The sequence below is a fragment of the Benincasa hispida genome, chromosome 11 (genome assembly GCF_027475165.1).
Source record: "Benincasa hispida cultivar pf3 chromosome 11, pf3_genome.v1.1, whole genome shotgun sequence".
In the NCBI taxonomy this organism is placed as follows: Eukaryota; Viridiplantae; Streptophyta; class Magnoliopsida; order Cucurbitales; family Cucurbitaceae; genus Benincasa; species Benincasa hispida.
The window spans coordinates 66,266,940-66,276,454 of record NC_143488.1 but is presented as its reverse complement, the minus strand read 5'-3'; the positions used below and the strand labels follow the sequence as shown (position 1 = coordinate 66,276,454).

Below are 9,515 nucleotides of genomic sequence, written 5' to 3'. Positions count from 1 at the left end.
TGTAGCAACCCACCGAGAGGTGTGCGTTGTATGAGTATAGTGAGTTAATCCTCTTTGCTTGGTGAAAGGCGTTAGCAACGCTTGTCTATGGGTTGTTGCAATGCTTGTCTATAAGTTAATTAGCCGCGTCTAACTGCCTGAGAAGGTAAGAGATGGAACGCACTAAAGCAAAGTATGCATTGTTCCTAGAGATAGGCACAATCTTATGCTCGACGCAACCATGAACTATAGAGATATAGTCATGCAGCTGACCACCGATAGGTGTGCGATGCGTTAGTGTGACGAGCTGGGATTACTTAAGCGATTTAAGATAATAAACACTACTATGCGTTAATAGTTGCTGTGTATCTACCAATTCTCATCGCAAGTCTTCTATTGCTCAATCTGTTTAGCTAGGAGTAGGAGTAGTGTGTAAATCCATTAAACCTCTTCTTTTTACTTTTATTTATCACCTCAAACGCATCGCTTCACAAGCATTATTGAGTGACAAGTCCCTGTGTTCGACCTCGGATTACCCGAGAAACTTGCGTTATCGTTATACTTGGTGCAAACGTAAGAAAACTTGTGATAGGAACGCGTGGTCATTGCATACTAGATTAACACATATTTTCCATTCCAATGCATGACCTCCAACGTATGGGTATAAATGCATAGTTTAAGCCATGTACAACGCATGATTGCGTTCAACACATCATAATTTTCCTCCAACAATATACATGAAGGAGGTGGTGAGATTGCACGGAGTGCCTGTTTCCATTGTGTCAGACAGAGACCCTCGTTTCATGTCTAACTTTTAGAAGAGTCTTCAGGAAACTTTGGGGACTTGGTTGGATTTGAGTATAGCTTTTCACCTACAGACTGATGGGAAGACAGAGCGATTGAATCAGATATTGGAAGGTATGTTACGTGTCTGTGCCATAAAGTTTTTAGGAAGCTGGGGTGCTCAGTTGCATTTGATGGAGTTTGCTTATAATAATAGCTACCAATGCACTATTAGGATGTCACCATTTGAGGCCCTATATGGAAAGAGTTGCAGGTCTCCTGTGTGTTGGGATGAGGTAGGAGAGAGGAAATTGCTAGGACCTGAACTAGTGCAGACCACAAATGAGGCAATACAGAAGATTAGGGCTCGTATGCAAACAACTTAGAGCAGAAAAAAGAGCTATGCCGATGTGAGATGTAAGGACCTAGAATTTGAGACTGGTGTAAAAGTGTTCTTAAAAGTGGCACCTATGAAAGGTATTATGAGGTTTGGCAGGAAAGGGAAGTTGAATCCGAGATTCATTGGACCTTTCAAGGTCTTATAACGAATTGCCCTCGTAGCTTACCGTTTGGCATTGCCTCTAGCACTATCTTCGGTTCATAATGTCTTCCATGTTTCGATGCTGAAAGAGTATGTGATAGACCCGTCCCATGTAGTTGACTTTGAGCCCTTGCAGTTGAAGGACAACTTGAGCTACGAGGAGAAACCTGTAGAGATTCTTGCCAGAGAGGTAAAGACATGGCGCCGTAGGGAGATTGCATTTGTAAAAGTCCTATGGTAGAATCACCAGTTCAAGAAGTCTACCTGGGAGCGAGAGGATGAGATGATGGCCCAATACCAAGAGCTTTTTCAGGAATGAACTTTCGAGGTTGAAAGTTCTTTAAGGAGGGAACAATGTAATACCCCAAATTTCTATTATTAATGTAATTTCAGTAATTTTTATTAATTGAGGGAATTTTCAGAATTTTGGACTTAAGTGTAATTGCAGGAATTTAATTATTGACGTTAGAAATTAATGGTAGGAATTAATTTCAATTTGGGAAGGAAAGAAATTTAATAGAAAAAAGTGGAATAGGAATAGAATATAATAAAATAAATATATGTTATTTTATTTTATTTTCCTTTTATATTTTCTTTCCTTTTTCTTTCCTTTTTTCTCTTTTTCTTTCTCTTCCCCTTCCCTTCTTCTTCTAATCACCGACACCCCTTTCCCTCAAAATTTTCCCTCCCCACCGTCAAGCCTTAAGCAGCCTTCAGCCATCTATTCGCACCGCCGTTGACGTCCAGCTCCGCACCGTCCTGCCTTCATCGTCTACCAGCCGCGACCATCTGCTCCAGCCCAGTCGCGTGTTAGATCTGAAGGCCCCATCTGCGAGCATTCGTCGCCTTTGCCATCGCATGCCTACAGTCAGTCACACACCTTTCAGCCGTTCGCATTCACTGGAGCCATTGCCATCGTCGATTGAGTCGAGGCGTCGGAACGTTCGCTAGATCTGAAACTGTTTGCTGCAGCTTTGTTCGTTGTCTTGCCGTCGCTCGACTCCCAACTGTCTACCCAACCACCGTTTTCCATCCCCGTTGTTCTATCTATCTCACGTAGGGACTTCTGCAGTCGACGACTTCCTTCAGTTTGAGTTTAACAGATCGTCCGACAACCGCATCTCAGATCTAGCTGATGCCCATCAGTCTTTTCGTTGTCTCTGTTGTTTGAGTTTTCGCTGGATCTTAAGTCTTGGTGTAAGTTTTTGGGTTTTTCTTGAAAATTTACCCATTTAACCCATAAAATTTGGACGATGGATTTAGGAATTTAAGGATATTAAACCGCCATCCAATAGTGTTTGAGGTTCGATTTTGATGTTTTGGGTTAAATTTGATTTGTCCTTAGGTTTTGGGGCCTAAACTTGAATTTTTGGAAGGAGTTGTGTAGGCAAAAGTTTGCTGTCCAGTTGTTTCAGTGATCGACTTTGGAGGTTGGAGTTGAGATCTTGAGGTGGTTTTGGATGAAACCACTACTGGGTAAGGTGTGTCGTTAATTTTTTTTGGAATGATTAATGTTTGAATTTTGGGCTCAAAGGTTAAAACTGATTTCTGACTCATGTATTAGGATTGAATTCCAAGTTTGTGGAAAACTAGAAAGGAGTTTTTTTGTTTGAATTAATTTTTGGACTTTATTTAAGGTAAGTAATCTTACTACTAGAACTGCCCATGGGCCAGGCACTAGATATGCTAGCATGATAGATGAATATTATGACACAACAATAGCATGATAGACTGATAGTATAGTATAACCGATGTATGTTCTTGTATGAGGATCTAAAAGATTAATTGTGCACATAGGCACTTGAATGCTAGCATGAGATGATATTTGATTCCATGAGGTTCTATTTGATCTGAGGATGTTGAGACGTATATGTATGTTGTAGAACTTGATGTTGAAATGTATATGTATGTCGTAGAACTATGAGGTTGAGATGTATATGTATGTTATAGAACCATGTTGTGATACTTGTGATAGTGTCCTCACTGATTAGTTAGATGCCCACTAGATGTTGTGTTTCCTTTGGTATTCACTAGAGGTGGTGTTATCCTTCGGGATTCACCATAGGTTGTGTTTCCTTCAGGATTCACCAGAGGTTATGTTTCCTTTGGGATTCACCAAAGGTTGTGTTTCCTTCGAGATTCACCAGAGGTTGTATTTCCTTCTGGATTCACTAGAGATGGTGGTTTCTTTCGGGATCCACCAAAGGGTTGTTTTCTTTGGGATTCATTAGAGGTGGTGTTTTCCTTCGGGATTCACCAAAAGGTTGTAGGTCCTACGAGACTTAATAGAGGTAGTGGGCATACTTAATTACAGTAGGGTAAAATTAGTTTTTCATGTATGTATGTGTCCTATAAGGACTAGAAAAGTTTATATGTTCCACCAGAGGTAGGCATCTAGAGGACATAGATTCCTAGCCTGACTCCAGTAGTGGGGTTACTTACTGAGTATTTTATACTCATCCTTTCTCATGTTATTGTTTTAGGTAAAGGTAGAGATACACCAGTGATTGATAAGCGGAATCCATGATCAAGCCATTAGGACCAATTTTATGCTTCCGCTCATGATATTTATATTTCTTTTCATGTTTTTCAACTTTCAATTCGATGTTAGAAACTTACTATTAAGATTTGTTTTCAGACCTATTTATTATCATTTATGATTTATAGGTACCCTATTGTCTGTTTTTAACATCCGAATTTAATGAATGTCTTTTGAATTTATCTTATTTATTTAGCATTTAATTCTATATAAAAGGATGCCGTTTTAAGTTTCATGCATGCATGTGTTTAGTAACGACCTGTACATTGAGCATGCATGTCGTTTTAAGTTCCATTTATGCATGTCGTTTTAAGTTCCATTGAGCTACCAAGGGGACCTTATGGACCTGTAGCTCGAAGCTCCAACGGTACGTGAATAATTGACTAAACTCTTTAGTCACGGGATCCACCATCTGTTAACTACCGGCACTCCACTAAAGACTGACTGTTTAACTCTCCTTACCACAGATATATTATGTGCCCATCTTAACCAATCAATAGTGCGATAACCCTTCACAGATTGCTCGTAAGTCCAGCTCGGCCAATAACCATTATGCCCCTGTAGTTACATCTAACTCCTTAAGTACCACTGAATCCTCTAATAAACATAATTCATAGTCCTTCTATGATTGAGTCCTCTCTTTCAAAAAGAAGTTTTGGCCACTATGTTCAAGCCCCGGAATCAGCTCTTAAGGAAGCAATCTCTCTACTTATCCCTGCTTCAAGAAAGGAGTGAATTTTATCTTGTGTATTGAGTTCCCAGCTCCCAAATCAGACAAGTCCCCAAAAAGGTAGGCATGTTGAGTTGGCAATCTGGCCACTCTCACCTATACTAATCAACGGCAGGAGTTCCCAAAACACTCAGGATTGAGGTCGTGTCACCTATGGTCGTTTAGGTGAGAAATAAGTCTCTAGTATCAATGGCGTTATATACAGAGTCTAGTCATCTCTTGGTTCGATCTTATACAAACTCTTTGTATAGGACACCCCCGCTCGTATGTCTCTACATGAATGGTCAGGATCTACCATCTGTAGTAGTTTACAACACTTGCAAACCTCTACAAAGAGGGTAGTATTCGTAGTATGACCAAGATCAGGTATCCCACATTAATCCTTATACTACAGACCTATTTAGGTTATCACTTAAGGCATGATCTACTTGTATATCACATATACATGCTTATGTTAAAGTGGGATAAGGATTAAGGTGGGATACCTAATCCTTGTGACACTACGGATACGGCCCGCTTTGTAGAGGTTTGCAAGTATTATAAACTACTACAAATGGTAGATCTTGACTAGTCATGTGGAGACATGAGAACGAGAGTGTCCTATACAAAGAGTTTGTATAAGACCTAGACCACGAGATGACTAGACTCTATATATAACGTCGTTGATACTAGAGACTTGCATCTCACCTAAACGACCATAGGTGACACCACCTCAATCCTGAGTGTTTTAGGAACACCTACCTTTGAGGGCGGTCCTTTAATTAGTATGGGTAAGAGTGGTCAGATTGCCAACTCAACATGCCTACCTTTTTGGGGACTTATTTGATCTAGAAGTTGGGAACTCAATCCACAAGATAGAATTCACTCCTTTCCCAAAGCGGATAAGTAGAGAGATTGCTCCCTTAAGGGCTGATTCCGGGACTTGAACATAGTGGCCACAACTTCTCTTTGGAAGAGAGAACTCAGTCATAGTAGGACTATGACTTATGTTCATTAGAGGGATCAGTGGTACTTAAGGAGTTAGATATAACTACAGGGGCATAACGGTTATTAGCCCAGCTGTACTTACGAGCGATCTATGAAGGGTTGTTGCACTTCTGATTGGTTAAGATGGACACATAATATATCTGTGGTAAGGAGAGTTCAGTTGTGGGTCTTTAGTAGAGTGCCTAGCAGTTAATGGATGGTGGATCCCATGACTAAAGAATTAGTCAGTTATTCACGTACAGTTGAAGCTTCGAGCTACAGGTCCATATGTCCCCTTGGTAGCTTAATGGATTCAGTTGAGGATCAGTTCTTGATGTTGATTTGAAATATTCAAATTGACAAGAGGTATTTTGATTGTATATGATATAATTGGTATGATGTATGAGATACATCTAGTGGAGGATTGATGTAAATGAGATTTACATTATGTACCATGGAATAGGAAAAGAACTATTGTTTATATGTTTCATGAGATGAAATATTAAAATTATAGGTTATAAATATAGTATGATAAGTTGGTTATCAATTATATTTATAATAATATTAATTATTAGATTTAAATCTTTTATCTAATAACCAATTGAGTGGGAGGTTATTGGTGGTTCATGGTAATCGTGAGATAAAAGAAAAATTGTTTTTCTAATTTTAGTAAGTTTTTTGGGAAAAATGTTTTGAGATTTCTCTCTCGGAAAAAGAATCTCATGAAATCTTGTCAAGTAAATACAGATTTACTAAACGACAGCTTGAGCGAAGTAAACGATCGTGTAATGTTTTGTAGGCGACAGACATTGAGCTAAACGATCGCTTAGCTTTTGCTAGACGATCGCTTAGATTTAGCTAAATGATTGGCCATCGACCTATGCGATAAGTTCTGTCTTCTCCCACTTGCCCAATCATGTACACGATTGTTCATTTCTCCTTCGTCAGTTTCGTTCCAAGACCAGACAGAGCCCACCCTCTGGATTCTCACACCGAGAATACCAAGGTAAACTTCTTGGTGGTGTCATACTCAACTCGATGCCGTTGATGTTCTGTGGAGGCTATTCGTGTTGTTGGAAGAGTTTGTGACCGAGGCGATCGCTGAGGACGAGCGCGAAGTGTTCGTACAGTGTTGCGGTTATGTTGTTCGAGCGTTCGAGGTTGCTGTGTTCGAGCGTTTGTGCGCAAGGAGCATAGAGACGAGTCGACAAATGTTCGTAGCATTTATCTTTATTCATTTGAGTTTCCATGCTGTAATTTTTGTATTGATTGCATAACTATATGTTTCGTTTACGACTATAATTTGTAATGTTCATTCATGATTGTAATTTGGAATGATCTATTTTTCGTTCCTCATGGAAATCCTCTTGATCGATTTCCTTCAGTTAGTCCTTCACGAGTGTTCATAACATCAGTTGGGTCAAAATTATCGTTTTACTCCTAGATTACTTCTTTATCCTTAAGTACAAGTTATTCTTTAATGAACAACCTATTTATGGTCCAACTATTAAACAAAAATCCCTCTTAGGCCAGTGAAAGGGTGGGGTCCTTTTTCAAGTCCCAGAGATACCACTTAAAGGAACACTTATCTACTTAACCTATAGATGGGAAGAAGTGAAAAATTTATCTTGTATTATTATGTTCCCAACTCTCCACTTGGTCTTGTCCCAAAAATGGTAGGCATATTGAGTCGACGAACTAGCCACTCTGATCCATACAAATCAAAGGACAATCCCTCGTGAATAGAAGTTCATAATACACTTAGGATTAAGACAAAGTTTCCTAGGTAATCCTATTGAAATAGAAATCTAACTGGTCAACGAAGTTACATCTAGTGGTTACTATTTCGGGGTCCGGTCTTATGCAAACTTATTGCATAAGATACCCCCACTCACATGTCACCTACACGAATGTGTTGGATCATTGCGTTTTTATCAAATACAAAGTGGGTCGTATCCATAGTGTCACTATGATAAGATACCCATCCTTATCCCTATACTATAGATCCTTTAAGCTGTATCTTGAACATTGAACCTTGTATGTCTCCACATACAATTCAAGACTTATATGACAACTTAGGGTGTTATCTTATCGAATTTAGGATTATTAAGATAAAACAAAAAAAATATAATCAATAACACTTATTGAAATAACATCAAACTCATTATTGATAATAGTCAATTATTACATTTTTTATCTATGAGTTTTAGGGCATAAAACACAACAAAAATAATATATGTTGCATATTGTATTCCATATAGATTAAAATACCAACTTAGAATAAACGTGTTTCATGCATCATATTTAATATAAGTGTTATTTTATATGGTTGCATGATTCATTAAGCGTGCTCATACATCTTACTGGAATACGATTGTTATATTGTATGATAGTATGTGAATTATTTAGTAATAACATAATTGTTATATTGTTTACTGAAAATAAATTATGCATTGAGCATGACATTATTTTAATAAATATATAGTTATATTTATAATGTCATTAGATGCATTATTATAGGTTTTAATACTTCATTATTTTATAATCGTTATAAGTTTAATGAATTAGATCAAAATCTATAATCGAGAGTTGCATATAAACATAGGTCTTCATTAATTTTAAATGGTTTAAAAGTAATTCACCTAGATTTATGTTAAAGTATTTCTAATATGATTAGAAATAGTTTAATCTTTTATTTTCTTTTTAATAGAATTAAATTGGAAATAATAAATTATTAAATTTATAAAATAATTGTCTTCGATAGATATTTGCATAAATCAATACCAAGGTGAATGGTGAAAGTGTTCATAGTAAATAGGAGAGGGACCTGTGTCAACACATCTCGCGGTCTCTTTCATTAGTTTATTGTGAAGTTTCATGCTCGAATTCATGGTACCATTTGCTTATGTCCCTCTTAGGAAAGTGTTTTCACAAACTCCAGAAATGGTAGGCTCATTGGAGCGAAACTCTAGGGTCTAAAATGAAGGGTTACACTTACAAGAAATTTTAAGCAAGTTAACAATTTATTGACCGAACAATGGTGACTAATCAATATAAGAATAAGAGTTATTTTGGTGTGATGATTGGTTGAGAATGTCTCAATTCAGTGAAGGAATAATTGATCATCCTTCAGTGGCTTTTATTCTAAACCACTAAAACATCATTGCAAAATTAGATATCGCATAGGGTACATTAAAATTTTGTTAAAATTGATTGGTTTTAATGGGTTTTTGCATATAACTAATATAAATAATTTGTATGGTTTTAACAAATTCCAAAGACTAGCACTACTATCAACTTGTTAAGTGCCGATAAATTAACTGGTGACTACTACATTAGTTGGAAAAACATAATCCATATTGTACTCATCATTGATGATCTGAGGTTTGTCTTACTTGAGGATTGTCCTCAAGTTCGTGCTCAAAATGCTCCTTGAAATGTTTGGGATGCGTATGAGAGGTGGGTAAAGAAAAATGAAAAGGTTAGAGCATATATTCTTGCTAGCTTAACTGAAGTCTTGGCAAAGAAACATGAGTCATGGTTACTGCAAGCGAGATTATGGATTCATTGCGAGAGATGTTTGGATAATAGTCCTCACAGATGAGTCATGGTCACTGCAAGCGAGATTATGGCTTCTTTACTATATAACTTTCAGCAGTACAACCTTCTGGACGATATCTACTTCTCACAGAGTTTTTAATGACTTTCATGAATCTTTCAAAGGGATACATCCATTGTAGATATATAGGCCCATAAAGTTTGATTTCCCTAACTATGTATACTGTGAGATGCACCATAATTGTGAAAAATGAAGGAGGAAAATATTTCTCCAATAAACATAATATAAGCAATATATCTTCTTCCAACTTTTCTAATTGCTGCACATCTAAGACCTTGTTGCACACCGAATTGAAAAAATATACATAATCGAGTTATGGCATACCGAACATGTTTTGGTGGCACTGATCTTATAACAA

The 9,515-nt window shown here is 37.4% G+C and overlaps 1 long non-coding RNA gene across 1 annotated transcript; it reads left to right on the top strand.

Moving 5' to 3' along the window:
* Nucleotides 1-1,889: 1,889 nt before the first annotated feature.
* On the top strand, nt 1,890-6,922 carry LOC150032820 (uncharacterized). The gene is made up of 2 exons (XR_016524252.1): nt 1,890-2,500; nt 2,649-6,922. It is a non-coding gene; the product is annotated as an uncharacterized LOC150032820 (long non-coding RNA).
* Nucleotides 6,923-9,515: the final 2,593 nt, after the last annotated feature.